The sequence below is a fragment of the Protopterus annectens genome, chromosome 17.part0 (assembly GCF_019279795.1).
Source record: "Protopterus annectens isolate FY-2018-M chromosome 17.part0, PAN1.0, whole genome shotgun sequence".
In the NCBI taxonomy this organism is placed as follows: domain Eukaryota; kingdom Metazoa; phylum Chordata; order Ceratodontiformes; family Protopteridae; genus Protopterus; species Protopterus annectens.
In genome coordinates this window covers 420405522-420422331 of record NC_056751.1, presented here as the reverse complement: position 1 = coordinate 420422331, position 16810 = coordinate 420405522, and the positions used below count along the sequence as shown (strand labels likewise).

At 40.9% G+C, this 16810-nt stretch overlaps 1 protein-coding gene across 2 annotated transcripts in view; it reads right to left on the bottom strand.

Annotated features, from left to right (window-relative positions):
• Positions 1–9631, bottom strand: part of NR1H2 (nuclear receptor subfamily 1 group H member 2) — a 1405479-nt gene extending 1395848 nt beyond the window's left edge. For both annotated transcript variants that reach the window (XM_044059298.1, XM_044059300.1), the window contains exon 1: positions 9509–9631. The gene's annotated coding sequence lies outside the window, so the exon portion shown is untranslated. The remainder of the gene's footprint in view (positions 1–9508) is intronic.
• Positions 9632–16810: the final 7179 nt, after the last annotated feature.

The window sequence follows — 16810 nt, the reverse complement described above, 5'->3', positions numbered from 1 at the left end:
GTGAACTTTCTATTTCCCATCCACTCATCAAGATTTCTCCTGAAAAGGGCCAGTGAGGTACTCTGCTTGACATGTATGGGAAGTCTATTTCAGAGCATGGGCAGTCTCTGGGTTATGAACCAGTCCCTCCAGCATGTTCCTTTGATTGTGGTAATGAGGTTGAGGTCCCTGGAGTGTGTGGTGCGGAGGGATTGGGATTTCTTTAGGTGTAACATTTCTAATAGGGCTGGGTCAGACATGGCTTTGTAAGTCAAGCAGAGATCACCTCTTAATAGACGATATGAGGCAGAGAAAAGCTGGAGTTTTTTGAGTCTGTCCATGTAAGGCATGTGTTTAAGGCCTATGATACTCTTCTTGAGGTACTTTTGTGGCCTTTCCAGCTGTCGCAGGTGTTTAGGGAGGTACATACCAAATGGAACATTATACCCGATGACTGGTTTAACGAGAGAAGAGTAGAGAGAGATGATGACCTCTTTCTTCCTGGATGCAAAACCCTTGGTAATGAGATGTGCCACACAGAAGGACTTTCTGACCACTGTGGCAATGTGGTGGCCAAAGGAGAGGTTACTGTCAACCTGTGTCCCCAGATCTCTTATAACACCTTCAGTGTTCAGTAGGCTACCATCAATATGTTAATTAGTGGAAACTGAGTTTTTCCCAAAGGGAATGATGACTCATTTTTTGGCATTAAGCTTAAGGCCATGGTTTCAACACCAGTCATTGGTCTCAGTGAGGCCTTTCTGTAGCATGTCTACATCACTTGGGGAGTTAATAATAGCTCCAAGCTTGCAATAGTTGGTGAACTTGGTCAGCCAGAGTCCCTCCTCGTTGGCCTGGACTTCTGAGAAGTAGATGCCAAACAGCAGAGGACCCAGGACCAATCCCTGTGGGACTCCACTCATGACTGGTCGGCAGTCTGACTTGGAGTCTGCTACTTTCACACTGTGGGTTCTATCTGTGAGCCAGTTTGCAACCCACCTAGTGATACAGAGGGTGAGGCCTAGTTTGGCGAATCTATCAATAATTCCTGAGTGGGAAATGGTATCAAAGGCCTTGGCCAGATCGAGATAGGCTGTATGAACTGCCTTGCCTTATCCACAGCTCTGGTGATGGACTCAAAGAAGTCAGCCAGGTTGAGCAGGCATGATCTACCCTTCACAAAACAAAATTGCATGGGATCTAGAGTCTGGAGATTCCCTATATCCTTGTTAATTAGGTCCATGATGATGCGTTCCATAGCCTTACATATCAGACTCGTCAGGCTAATGGGGCGATAATTCCCAGGGTCTGTAGTCACTCCCCCTTTATGGAGAGGGATGACTGTAGCAGTGCAGCATTCTGTAGGGACAAAGCCTGAGGTGATGCTGTGATTGAACAGGGCACACAGGTCTGGTGCTAGTTCACTTTGTAGTTCATGAAGAACACAGACAGGGATACTGTAAGGTCCCATGGAAGCTGTATCCTTGGCCTTGGACAATGCATCTTTAACCTGTGCTGCAGTAATGCTGGGTGCCTGGCATTCTTCCAGTATTGTGATTGGTCCTTTGGGGGGGGGTACAGTTGGCACGGAATCTGTCAGCCAGTATGTTGGCAATATCTGCTGGCTCATTATAGGAGGTACCATTGTGCAGTAACTCAATAAATCTGGGTATTGCCATGGAGATTCTTGATATAACCTTAGAAGGCTTTGTGGTTGTGTTTAGTGCCTGCTGCAATTCTGCCTTCATAGCTAGCTTTAGAGGTTTTAATAAGGGATCTCAACTTTTTGTTGAGGCTAATATGGGAGTTCCCATCTTGGGACTTCACCTTTTTCTGCAACAGTTTCTTCCTTCTGTTGTAGAGTTTGTTAATGGCAGGAAGACCACTAGCTTGGCTTCCTTTTTTGGAGGAGAGCATTTTGGTTTTGTTGGGTATGGCTAGTTCCATGCATTTATGTATGTGTTCGTGCAGTGCATTGGTGTATGATTCGGTGGTCATGCACCTACTGTCTATTTGCATGGGTGCCATTAAGTTAGCCACCTCTGTTTTTAGGAGCCCAAAGTCAGCTTTGGAGAAATTTTTCATGGTGGTTACCTTTGCTGGTGGTGTGGGTGAGATGTGAATTTCCATGGTAATTAGTTTGTGGTTGGATCTATCCAGGGAGAAAGTGACTACTGGTGTTCAGCAATGGTTGCCTATTTTAGTAATAACCAGGTCAAGGATGTTGCTTTCTCTAGTGGGGGTAAGAATGAGCTGGTCCAGCACATTGGAATTAACGAATTCCAGGAAGTTTGGGACAATTGTACTGGTGCATGAGTGGTTTTCCCAGTTGATGGAGAGGGAATTGAAGCCACCTAGTATGAGAGTGTTTGGTTGGACCCTAATAGTTTCCAGAGTGCTTAGGAACGTGGAGTGAGAATCTTGGGACATATAGCAGGCTAAGACCAGAATCGCCAACTTACCCACTGTTAGTTGTACCTGAAGTATCTCCAAAACGTTATGCTTGGCTACAAGTGGGGAGGTGTGCATATCCTTTATGAATATGGAGATGCCACTACCTTTGGAGCTTTGGTCCATGTTCTGGGGCCGAAAGGTGTGGAATGAGTAATAGCATGGTAGCACAGGGGTGCTTTCTGCTGCTTTAAACCAGGTCTCTGTTACGGGACAAATGTCGATGTTCTCCATTTTGAGGGTTTCAAGCAAGTGCATCTTGAGATATTGACTTCTAGCGTTGAGCAGCATGATCCTCAGATTGCATTTATTTATAGCTGTTATGGTGGTAATTTGGTCTTTGGAACACCGCCTAAAAAGGTACTATAGGGGTGGCAAGAGTCTTAGCCAGTATCCGGACAACTAGGGGTGAGAGATGCAGGCTTTCTCTGGCAAAGCATCGAGATCCGTCAATCATGTCAATGCAAGCAGACAGATACTGGATCCCCTTAGAATGACACCAGAAACTTAGCCAATTGTTGAAGTCAATGATTTTCTGCTTGTACTGCGGTATCATTCTGGGTGATGGTAGGATGCTGCTCAGGGCTAGGGTCATACCTGCCTGGGCCACATAATCTGAGAGCTCCTCCATGTCCCTTTTCATGTAGTCCAGGGAGGTGCATCTCCGGACATTCACACCTACATGGACAATGACATAGTCATACTTGTACTTGTTGTGGAGTGACCTGAGTGCATGTGCTATGTGTTGGATCCTGGCACCTGATAAACAGCTGACTGTTACCTTCTCCTTATTCAACCTAGTGAGTGGGACATCAGTGTGTCTCACTATCGAGTCACCTATGATTAGTGTATTGGGCAAGTTGTTTTGCCTTAGGGGCTTAGGTTGAGGGGCACACTGTGTAGGTGAGCTGTGTGTCTTGTGATTTGTACTGTGTTGTGGTGGTCGAGTGCGTTTCTGATTTGGAGGTCTCTGCTGTTTGGGTAGATTTCTATTGACAGCCTCCGCAAAGGGGAGTGTGTGGTTTGTGTTTCTATGCGAGAGCTGTGATGGTGGGTATTCTAGAGGGCTATGTGTTCCAAGTGGTATGGTGCAGGTGTTGACCTTCTCCTCTTGACCAGCTATTCCGATCTTGGCTAGAGAGTGCATGTCCTAAAAAGGACATATAAATGAAGAGTAATGAGTTTGAGTTTAAGCAGAGCAGTTCAATAAGCTATTCCGGTCTTGGCTGGAAGGTGCATGTCCTAAAAAGGATATATAAATTAATAGTAATAAGTTTAAGCAGAGCAGTTCAATAAAACCCTCATACATATGTTCAGATGGCATACCTAAGGTATTATGATAGTGTAAAGCAGTATTGTGAAATGGAATGCATGACTAGTTTATGTGAAATGCAGAGTACTGGACAGAAACATCAAAGGAGCAGGTTAAGTAAAAAAGCTCTGCAGCAGACAGAAAAATGTGAGGCTGTATTCAAGGGGGGCTAGATAGGAATATCATGTTAAAATGTTGTAGACTCATTAGAGAGACGGAGAGAGAGAGAGAGAGAGAATATGCTAGGATGAAAGTTGGGGGCTATGGGATGTGAAGTAAGAGGAGAAGGGATAGCAGAACTGATGGAATATGAGGGAAGCTGCTTGGATATAAACCTAGTCTGGGGTATGGCTACAGCAGAACTAGAAGCCCATCAGATATTGCTTTATGTTTAAAGGTTTTAGTATCTTTTACTTGCTTGAGAGTACAAGGGGTGGAATACCATCTACTAGTGAACAAAAAGTATAGGAGTTGCTTGCTGTGTTATTAGTCATAGATGTAAGCAATAAAAGTTCATCAGTGGGGTGTAAAGTACATGCCTAATAATATATTTTTTAGAGTGGGAAAGTTATGTTTGTAAAGGAGGTTGTGTATAACGACTAGCTGTAAAATGGTTAGGGGGAGGGGTTGTTCTACCCAGTTGAGCTGACTGAGTGATATGCAGTGGTGAAGTTTAAATGACAGATTGGTAGCAAATGTGTTAAGCAAATAAGCATGGGAGCTCTATAGAGAAGAGTTGAAAGGAAAAGGGTCTTGGCTATGTTTTTCTTGTGTTGTCAGTCAGGTATAATTTGACTCTGTAAAAGAGTGCCTAGTTTTTGTGTTTTTATTGCTCTTTTTATGTGGAAGTCGAACTTCAAATTTTCATCAGTGATGACTGAGGTTTTGTGTGGATCAAGAGTTCTATGTTGGTGCCATTTTTAAATGTTATGGTAAACAGTTTTTTTGTTAAGATAACTGTTTTGGGATCAGCACAAGTAATTTGCATTTTGGGGGTTTAGAAGTAATTCAGATTTACTGAGCTAGGACTCTGCAAAGGAGAGAGAATCTTGTGTCATTTGTCGAAGTTTACTGATGCTTTTAGCAGTGCAGAAGAGCGTAGGGTCACCTGCATAATGAATGATTGTGGCTTAGTTGCTTGCAATATGAAGGTCATTTATAAAACCACTGACTAGAAGAGGGCTGAGAATTGGATCCGGAGGGGCACCTACTGAAATGGGGTGATAAATTGAAGCAAAACTAGGAGAGAGCAGCACTGTCTAATCCTAGTGCAAGTAGTCTGATAAATAAAATTTTGTGGGATATTACTCTGTAGACCTTTGACAAGTCAGGAAAATTAGCCATGATATATATGATTCTTCTTACCTTAATATGTTTGGCATAAATTATACACAATGAGGATTTGTTAATGCTGACACCTGACAAACATTCAGATTGAGGATCTTCAGATGTTGGTGTAAGAGAGACATATTAAATACAGTCTGCAGATGTTGATGTAAGAGAGACATATTAAATAGAGGAACTTAAGACAGAATACTGCAGTACTCCATGGCTAACTCTATGTCATTTGCTACATTGATCTATCTCTAAACACCATTCTTTTTCTTTGATCTAGTTACCAAATCCAAACCACCACATTGTTTAAGACATTTAGTTAATATATGTCAAAGTGCTTTCATTGCTCATTCTGTACAATTTGTTAATGCACACAGCTCTGACCTTGAAGCCCTTATCTATGACACTTACAATTTTGTAATAACACTATTTCCAGCTGTGGCAGACCTGCCTAAGCAATGAGCATGTTGCTTACATACACATTTAAAGCCTGTAGTTCTTCCTGCAAGATATTAATCATTAATTTTCATCGGCTTTACTACTTTGTGGAAATAAACTGTTACATCTTTAATTCCATACATAACACTTACCACTCTTGTTTTTTGTGCACCCATTTAGTAATGGCCCTCTTGCAATTACTTTGGAACTCAGTCTACAAAAGACCTTATAAGATGTTCAGTAACAAATCGTTAAAGCTTTTTCAGAACTCTACTGCACACACTGCCACCACCAGACACCTTCCTAATGGTTAACAAATCAGCAGCACTAATTTTTTTAACTTTTTTCCTGCTAAAGTTGGTCCTCCAGTCCCAGTTTTTTTCTTTGTTTTATGGTTGTTGGCTCTAGAAGTGGGCAGTTTCTTCTTTGCATAAGTTAGCCATCACCAGGATAATCGATAATATGACATTCTGAAGTTAGAGTGTACTGTAACACTATATAATTACAACCAGACAAGGTAGATAGAATTTCAAATATGGCCTTCGTAGTCGATTTGCTTACATAGATTATGTCTAGAATTTCAAATATGGCCTTCGTAGTCGATTTGCTTACATAGATTATGTCTAGAACATCTGTTACTCACTGTCAAAAGAAAGGACATTTCAAAATCAGTATGTCTTTTTTAAATGTGGAGACAAATCACCTGTTATACTAACATTTTTTTCTGCAACAACCACAAGCTTTATATCCAAAGACATCCCCAGGACAACCAGCCTCCTCCCATCACAATTCAGTAACATTTCCTAGTTCACTATTACAATTTGTTTAGTTTAATCACACCATACACAATTATTAATTAAGACTTTCTGGCATCTGTTAACAGTAAGTGCCATGACATGACAACCTAGGCCATGTGCACTGTTTGGGTCATGATTTAAAAAGAAATTTCACAGCAAGCATTAATGTTTAGAGAACACAGATAAAACAAATCTTTTTCAAAAAAGGACAGTATGAGGCAACTGTCAAACAGTTCATATGAAAAATGTAAGACACTTAAAACTTGGCTTTGCAGACAAATAATTTATTTCTGTTTACACATCTTAATATTTTTTGAATGCCTGTTCCTTTCTGTGGCAATTTCCAATGATTTACATTTAAAATGCTATAAACTATTACAAATAGTATCTAAGCATACATACAGATTAAAAATATCAGCCCTTTTCATGACTGGTCAGTATCAGCAGTCACCTATCAAACACTGCTTTCAAGATGGCATTAATTACCAATTGCTCAAATGCTAATAGTTTTGTTCTGTACATAACCATTATGCTTTACATTCTAAACAAGACTTTAACTGAAGTTACTTTGTTTAAAAATTAAATAATTGCTATACAGGAATTAGCAATCTCAAAATACCAAATTAATGGGGACTAGAAAACTCAACACTACAAAAAAAAGGTTGTTGCTCTAACAGTTTCTAAAAGTGCTCATTAGTGAAGTTTTTTTCTGATATGGCTAAACATGCTGTTAAGTGTTACACTACTGCACTGCTACATTAAAACAGAACTGATTTTCATAATCAGTTTTGAACATACATGAACCTGTTAAAACAATTGCTCTGTAATGAACTCTCTCATTCAATAGGCTTGTTAGAGGCTTCTAAGTTCTGCAAATCTGCATCACAGCCAACAAGCAATTTGTTTGTAATTCCAAGAACATTGGTGTTACACGAAACAGTTCTCAACAGGCCTGTAATTATTTTCCCCATTCCTTGCCAGTCTGGTCACCTGACTAACTCCTAGAGGTAATACCAACCAAAGTAAATAAGCAGCACTGCAAATACCTCAGAACTATAAAAAGTCTGTTCTGAGTCACAGGCTAGTCCAGATCATTTCTAAGACAGGGGTCTATCAGAAATAGACACCAACACAGTTATGATACTCTTGGCAGATTAGTTTTGAGTACTATTTTTACTGACATTGAGGATTAAAATCACTAGATTACAGCCAATCTTGGGTGCAAAAGGAACTTAAGTACAACAAAGGCTACTTTAAGACAACTGGAGTACTACGCTATTGTTTTAAATGAAGGGCTGTATTTACCTTGGACAGAATTACAGATGTGCCTGTTAGTAAAACTACTCTTAAGGCAAAAATAAATCAGTAATCAAACAAAGTTTTTCACTGAAATTTATCTTACTTCAGGTTCAGTATGTTAACAAAGCTACACTCAAGGTCAAAAGAATTTCAGTAATCAATCAAGGTTTATCACTCAAACGTATTTTACTTCAGTTTCAGTATATTTAACAAGATAAAGCACTGACCCATATGGACCAGTTTCAGGTACTGCACAATAACTATCACAAAGGTAACAATACTAACAACAGCAACAGCACATAGACTAGAATACACAAATACATATACAGCATAAATTGCAGTTACATAAAAAGTATCATCGCTTTCAATGAATCAGGAGCACTTTCAAAATATTCGTACTATTAACTTCAGATACTTACAGATTAAGAGAATGCAGGACAGGTATTATCATTTTAAGGGCACCCAGCAAATGTCAAGTTAGGGGTTTCCAGACACACTCAGTCTAAGCAGAGCTCTTCACTGACACCCCTTCTAAGCAACCTTTTAGTTTACAAAACAGACTTATGGTAGTAGAATGCACATGCAGAACTATAGCAACAATGATCTTTGACAGGACTGTGCATACACAGCAGCAGCTTTTGTCGGGTCCCCACATACTCAAAGATGATTGCCACCCTTCAGCTGCTGGTATCATGGGTGCCTCAAGTTGGCTATGATGTTAGCAGGAGCGCCATTAGGTCAGCTGGTGCCCTAGGCAAAAGGGTTTCATGGCACCCCGCATCACACTACCCGGTGCCCCCATCCTGGTCTACCTACTCAAATAAATACTGGAAAAGCACCCCTGCTAGAGCGGCACCCTAGGCGGCCACCTAATTGGCCTATGCCTAAGGCCGGCTATGGATGTTAGTTTTAGTGAAGGCAATGTCCATCAGGAGGACTTAACTAAGTCAAGGACACTGCTGATGTTAATACATTTAATGAAATTTCAAAGCCTGCTACTTGAGAAAACACTGTTACTAAAACCAAAGATATCTGTGAATTCTTCATCCTATGAGTTAATATTATCCACCCAGTTTACTAAGTGCACAAGTTTGTTGTTCAGGCATTTGTCGGTTTGACAAACATGTAACAAAACACCAAAATAAGGCAACTTTCTGCAGTTGGAGGCCCCCAGCAACTGCAGGCTTCCCTGGTGCCTAAAGCTGGCTGTGAGAGAATGGGAACTAATATACATTTTCTGAAGCAAAAGAACTATAACTCTAATTATTGTCATTATTTTTACATGCAATTCGCCACCTTTTCTTCTAAGGTCACCTGGTTTAGGAGGGATTAAAAGGGGCACAGGTAAAATTTGATTCATAATCAGAAACAGTTGTGAGGTATGTTGCAGCAACACAGAAAAACAGAAGAATTAAGGTTAAGTTCTGCAGTATTCACAACACAACGCTCAAATGTCACTCACAGAGAGGAGACAATCCCACACTATTCAGTGGCATTTAGAAACATACATTCATAACAATTCATGATGCTCAGACGGCATGTAATCTCTTTCTATCGCGTTCTAAGTTTTCACTTTTTTGTAAACAAACGCTTAAAGATGCAGTCCAAAAAAATCTTTTGAAAGTTAAGTTCCAAACAGAAATTCACTCGCTGCTAAAAGCCCGTCCAGATGTGTAATTATTACTAGTGTACTGATAGTGCATTAAAAAATATTGCCTTACTCTACCACGATTGAGGATCTACTCGAACTACCCTAGTCTACAGTACTGTCAACCTGCCTATCAAAACCAAGATTGCTTCACTACTTCTATGCCTACATTTTGGCATTATTATTATTTCCCACTGGCAGATATACTCTATACTCCCGTCCAACCCTGGTATTTACACAGTCACTTACCTAAACACAGGGTACTTCTACTGGACCCCTAACTGCCCAGGAAGAATAACAACACCAGTAATCATCCTTTTCACACAGTACATCGATACAGTATAACAACCTACACTTCCTGAAATGTCGCAGACTCCCAACGTGTAGTGACGCCAACTACGACACCATGCGCACAGTGTGGCATAGCCGGACGTCCGTGATACTTTCTGAAAAACAACTTACTTGTTTGTTGTATTAGTTCTTTGCATCCTTCTGAAATGTTCAGATTTTGTACCTCATATTGGGAGTACCTCATAAAAGTTGTATGTTTATGGCAAAATCCGTTAGGATTGAAGACTAAATAATTACAAACATTTGAGTTTCAGTCAGTATATCTTTCAGAAAATGCATACTAATGCAAAATCTGTTACTGTAGATATGTTTTAAGTTCACAGAAACAATGGTGAAAATCTCAGCATTATTTTGTGGCATCGTCCTCCTTCCCGATTATTTTGGCTTTGTTTAGATTTCTTATGCTAAGAGCTTGAGAAGTATGGGCGATAATGGTGAACACACTGTGCGGTAGTGTTTGCAGGGAAGTTGAAATGTTACTGCAGTAGCGTAGTTTGACAGTTACGGGGTTCTGCCATAACATTCCAAATATAAAACGTGTAGTATTACTTTGCCATCTTAGTGGCGGCAGATATGAGGGAATCCGTATTTTTGATTTCAGCAAAGCCTATAGCCAGCGGTCCGTTCAGTTGTTGATACTTACATATTATCGTAACCAGGTTCCAAACAAGTCAGTCTTTCTATATTCACGTATCTTTCACGTGCCGACAAATTTAATTTATTAACGTAGAGTTACCACCTGTCCCTCTTTGTGAGGGACAGTCCCACTTTGGGCAGTTGTGTCCTGCAAAAAAACCCCCCAAAAATAGCAAATGTCCTGAGATTTTAAGACAAATATATTTCTTAAGTTTTCGTTAATAATTGCATAAAACAGTTATTTTGTATCTGAAACACATTAATATTATATCAGATAGGACAAGCAACTCAAATGCTACAACAAAAAGCTTTTGCTTTGGCAAAAAAGTGAAGTTCTGTCCTTTGCACTGGCCGTGGGTATGTTTTGTCCTGCGAAATCTCACATTTCTACAAAAAATGTCCCACTTTGGGCATTTTAAAAGGTGGCAACCATATATTAACGTTGTTTGTAATTGGTTAAATGGTAGACTGGTTGCATTAGATGTTCATTTGTTTGCATGTATAAAAATCAGGTTTGGGATGCACATTAAAATATGAAATTATTTGGTGTCTGTGTTACGACACTTTTCCTGTGAAGGCTAACGGACAACACACGGAAAAAGGAAACGTTTTGATATTGAAGAAACTTACAGGTTCATAGGTAGGTACTAGGCTATCTGCCCAAAGGCATTTATAAGCCTAGCCGGTATGTGTTGGCTTTCGCCGCCCCCTTAGATTAGTTCCCTGTCCCTCTGTCCAGCAGAGCCACTGAAGTGATACTCGAGATAAACTTTCTTTTTCCCATCCACTCGTCAAGGTTTCTCTTGAAGAATGTTAGCGAGGAGCTCTGCCTTATGTGGACTGGACTATTGTTCCAAAGTATGGGAAGTCTCTGGGACAGGACCAGCATGTTCTATTTATTGTTGTGGTGAGGTTTAGATCCCTACAACATGTGGCTCGAGGGGATATGGTTTTGTTTTGGTGGAGCATGACCATCAATTCTGGGTTGGACATGGCCTTGTATGTCAGGCAGAGATCACCTGTGAGTAGGCGGTATGCAGCCGAGTACAGCTGGAGTTTCTTCAGTTGAGCTGCATAGGGCATCTGTTTGAGGTCCGTGATCCTCTTGGTGAGGTACTTCTGTGGTCTTTCCAGCTGTTGCAGGTGTCTTGTAAGGTACATCCCAGGTGGGGCGTTGTATTCTATGAGGGGTCTGATGAATGATGAGTAGAGGGGCGCAATGACCACTTTTGATCTAGATGTGAGCCCTTTTGTGATTAGGTGGGCCACATAGAAGGATTTTCTAATCACTTTTGCAATGTTTAATCTCAGCCTTACCACAGGATACGTGCCCAAGGAGTGGCGTACGGCAACTGTGGTCCCACTCCACAAAGGCGGCGCCTCTACGGACCCTGGTAATTACTGCCCCATAAGCTTAACAAGTCTAGTCTGCAAAGCTATGGAGAGGATCATAATGGAGCTCATAAACAAAGATATAGGGGACTTGCAGACATTGGACCCGACCCAGTTTGGCTTCGTCAAGGGAAGATCATGCCTTTTGAACTTGGTCGACTTCTTCGAAACAGTCACCAAGGCCATTGATGAGGGAAAGGCAGTCCATACAGCCTACCTTGACCTTGCAAAGGCTTTCGACACAATACCCCACTCGGTATTGTAGAAAAACTTACCAGCTTAAATGTAAACCCATATGTCACAAGATGGGTTGCAAACTGGCTTAAGGACAGAACCCACAGGGTTAGAGTTACTGGCGCTATGTCAGACTCCAAGCCGGTCTCAAGTGGTGTCCCACAGGGCTCGGTCCTTGGCCCCCTATTGTTCGGCATCTACTTCTCAGAAGTACAGGCCAACATGGGAGGACTTTGGCTGACAAAGTTTGCTGACGACTGCAAACTGGGCGCCATAGTGGAAAGTGCATCGGACACGGATATCCTTCAGAAGGGACTCACGGAAACAGATAGCTGGTGCCAGAGCCATGGCCTGAAGTTAAACGCCAAAAAATGTGTAGTCATACCCTTTGGGAAAAACAAGGTAACCCCAAGCTACCATATAGGTGGCAATCCACTAAGCACAGAAGAGGTTATCAGGGAACTGGGGACCCAGGTTGACAGTGGCCTTTCTTTTGACACTCACGTTGCTAAAGTGGTTAGAAAGACCTTCTACATTGCCCACCTGATCATGAAGGGATTCACATCCAGATCTAGTGAGGTCATTGTTCCCCTGTACTCTTCACTTATCAGACCAATGATCGAGTACAATGCCCCATTCGGGATGTATCTCACCCGACATCTGCAGCAATTGGAGAGACCCCAAAAGTTCCTCACCAAAAGGATAAAGGGACTCCAAAATCTGTCATATGCTGCCAGATTGAAGAAACTCCAGCTCTATTCAGTCGCATACCGTCCTGCTCAGAGGTGACATGTGCCTGACATACAAGGCCATGTCCAACCCGGAATTAATGGACATGCTCCACCTCAAAAAATCCAAATCCACCAAAACCACTAGAGCAAGCAACTTAAACCTTAGCACGGATATAAATAGGATGTGCTGGAGGGATAGATTTATCACTCAGAGACTCCCTATGCTGTGGAATAAAATCCCGGTCCATGTGAGGGAGAGCACCTCGCTGACTCTGTTCAAGAGAAATCTTGACCTGTGGATGGGAGATCATAGGTTTACCCCGGGAATCATCTCTGTGTCACTGCTGGACAGAGGCACACCAAACTAATGGGCACAGTATTTTTTCATATAAGGGGTGGCGTAAGCCACAAAAATTTGGGCTAGGCTTATAAATGCCTTAGGGCAGATAGCCTAGTATAAACCTATGAACCTATGAACCTATAATGTGATTATTAAAGGAGAGATTACTATCTACTTGGGTTCCCAGATCCCTTATTACGTCTTCCATATTTAGGGGACTACCACCTATGTGGTAGTTTGTGGGTACTTTGTTTTTTCCAAAGGGGATAACTATGCGCATTTTGGCATTTAGCTTGAGGCCATGATTTTGACACCAGGTATCCATCTTAGTGAGACCCTTTTGGAGGATGTCTGTGCCAACTGGAGGGTCAATTATAGCCCCTAGTTTGCAGTCGTCTGCAAACTTGGTCAGCCGTAGTCCTCCTGTGCTTGCCTGTACCTCTGAAAAGTATATGCCGAACAGGAGGGGTCCTAGGACTGAGCCTTGGGGAATGCCACTTGTAACCAGTTTAGAGTCGGACCTAGCTCTCGCAACTCTCACCATGTGGGTTCTGTCCCTGAGCCAGTTGGCAACCCATCTTATGAAGTAGGGGTTTATGTTCAGGCTGGTGAGCTTGTCTGTAATACCAGAATGGGGAATGGTGTTGAAGGCCTTTGCGAGGTCTAGGTAGGCTGTGTGTACCACCTTTCCCTCGTCTGTAGCCTTGGTAACTGTTTCAAAGAAGACCTCCAGGTTTAGGAGGAATGATCTGCCCTTAACAAAGCTGAACTAGGTAGGGTCCAGTGTTTGCAGATTCCCAATGTCTCTGTTAATGAGTTCCATGATGATGCGCTCCATAGCCTTGCAGACCAAGCTAGTCAGGCTTATAGTGCGATAGTTCCCGGGGTCTGTTGTGGCTCCACCTTTGTGGAGCGGAATAACCGTTGCTGTGAGCCACTCTATGAGTACGTAACCTGTGGAGAGGCTGAGTTTGAACAGTGTGTTTAGGTGAGGGGTTAGTTCGTCTTTGAGCTCGTGTAGGACACAGCCTGGGACACCGTCCGGTCCCGTTGATGCTGTGTTTTTGGCTTTGGAGAGGGCTGTTTTAACATGAGTGTCTGTGATTTCAGGGGCTCTACATTCTTCTGGTACGGTTATGGGCCCTTTTGGGGGTGAGAGGGGGGTGAAGTTTGCACTGAACCTGTCTGCCAGAATAGGTTCATAGATTAGATTAGTATTAGACTAACTGCCCTTGCGAGCCATTTTAAGCCTAGCCAATCATCCCTTGTGAGACTCAAAACGTGCACCTTCTGTTTGTAAGGCAAACACCTTAACCATTAGGTCACCCTCCCAACCCTTGAATGTTGGCGATATCGGTCGGTTCAGTGTCTTTTGTCATCCTTTCCTTTGCTGTTCTCTGTGGATTAAGCACTTGTAGGCTAAGTTTTTTGATCATCATCATATTATTCTGGGATTGTATGAGATAAATACAAATGTACAGTTTGGGCAATGTTCTGGAATAATTGCTGTGTTTGATGGAGAAATTATGCATTTCTTAAAGAGGATAGGGGCAGAGATAGGGTTGCCACCATTCCAAATGCCCAAAGTGGGACATTTTTTGTAGAAAGGTCGGATTTTGCAGGGCAAGACATGCCCATGGTCAGTACAAAGGACAGAACTTTGTTTGCTTAAATAAAAGCTTATTCTTGTAGCATTTTAGTTGCTTATTCTGTTTCTTATAACAGGTGTTTCATATACAAAATAACTGTTTTATGCAACTATTAAAGGAAATATAGGAAAAGTTTTGTCCTAAAATCTCAGGACATTTGCCATTTTTCAAATTTTTTTGCAGGACACAATTGCCCAAAGAGGGACTGGCCCTCGCAAAGTGGGGCAGGTGGAGAGATACTCTCGTTACAGTTTGATAATTCACACGATGAAGATAAAGTATTATTGGTGCTACAAATTTGTGTATGTACATTCTCTGGCACCTCTTTATTGCGGTTTGTCAAAACTGTATAGTCTTGAAAAATGTAATGGTACTTGCGTATTATCTGTACTACACATTTCTGTACATATGTTTTCTCGCACCTCTTTATTGCGGTTTGTTTAAACTGTGTGTGCAAACGTGATTTGCAAAAAGGTTGAGATAATATTTTTCTTTACCAAGCCATTTTACACGTAACACATTTCGATTTTGTTTCAGATTTTAGCTCTGTCCCCCTTAATCCCTTCCAAAACTGGTGAGTTTTAGAGAAAGGGTGGTGAATTATATTTCATAAATAATGATAATAATTAGGAATAGCTTTCTCGTACTTTAGAAAATCTATATTAAATCACATTCTGTTATGCTGTCAGTACTAATATTTAAAAAGTATCACTGACGTGTTCTTGATTATTTTATTTATTTATTTTATTTGACATTTGTTTACCGAGGTAGTCTGACTGGGTCTACTGAGGCCCGGGTAGAAAAGCTCCACATACAGTACAATACAAATACAGTATAATCCAATACAATACAAATGATATTAGAAATACTACACAAAAATCGGTTGAAAGAACATAAACTATGCTACAAGATATTACAATATATACTACACATCTACACAATTCTTTAGAGTTAAAACATTATATACAATAATAGTTACTCTCACTATATACATAGCCTAGTTTTGTATTAGAAGATTACCCCACCAGATGCGCAGTGGCAAGGACCGCCCAAACCCCACCCAGCACTCTGTGTATAATGTTTACTTTTAGAAGTGCTTTGAATAAACATCGTCAGAAAAATCAGTATGCTACACATTGTAATTATTTCAGTACAAAACCTTTTCTCCGTTATATATTAAATCTTAGACTAAATAATTTACACAGTAAAAACTCAAATCAGCTACATGTTGATTTTTCATCACTTTGATTTGGGGTGAGTTGCTTTTTTTATAATTACAGTGAATTTATATATGCATAGTTCATACAAGTTTTTAAATGAACGAAATACTGTTAAATGCATTTTTCCTGCTTTATGAAATTTCACGATGTAACATGATAATTTCTTAAGATCAGGTGTTTGTCTTTTTAATTGGTTTATAAAGGTAATTAACTTAGGATGGACTTGACAGTAGTTCGGTGTTGACATTTGAAATGCTTTTGTTACTTTTCTGAATGTCGCAGTTAAAACCTGATAGTTTTTCAGTATCCCTGTTGTGCACACAAAGTATCCTAGGGCTTTATGCCTGCATTCGCTCAGACAGGTTTGGTATTTCCTTTGAAAAACTTTAAACTTCCTGGATGGGGATACACTGCTGACTGTTGGGTAACCACTGTATATGGCATGTCAGACATTGCTATTAGATAACAAAGTTTTTATGGAAGAAAGTGGATAGCTTTACAAACGTAACACATTTTTGACCAATTGCTTGTTTTAATGTAATGTTAAATCTTGTTTAATAGTCCATGCGTGTTGGGGAGGGGGATTACCTTTTGAAATAACCCTCCAAGATGGAGCACATGTATTGTTTTTGCTGTACTTTTTAATTTCCTTATTAAAAACAAAATCGACTTGTTGATGTTTTGTTTGAACATGCACTTGTAAAATGATATTCTGCTTAACACTCTGATTGTTTAGTTTGTATGGAGAGCAGCCATGTGAAGTGGAGGGCACAGGGGGGCTTGCCCCCCTGCAAAAGCAATTACTGCATAAAGGTATAATTAAAGATACCATAAAAAAGCATGAAGCTTCTGTTAAAAACAGTCAGAGAATGAATATTCACCATGTCACTGAATAATCCGCATGGCTTGTCACTCAGCCGTGTTTTCCATGCAACATCACATGGGCTTGTCCTGTCAGTCATTGTGGCCACACCCATTCCTGCACGAAAATCGCAGTG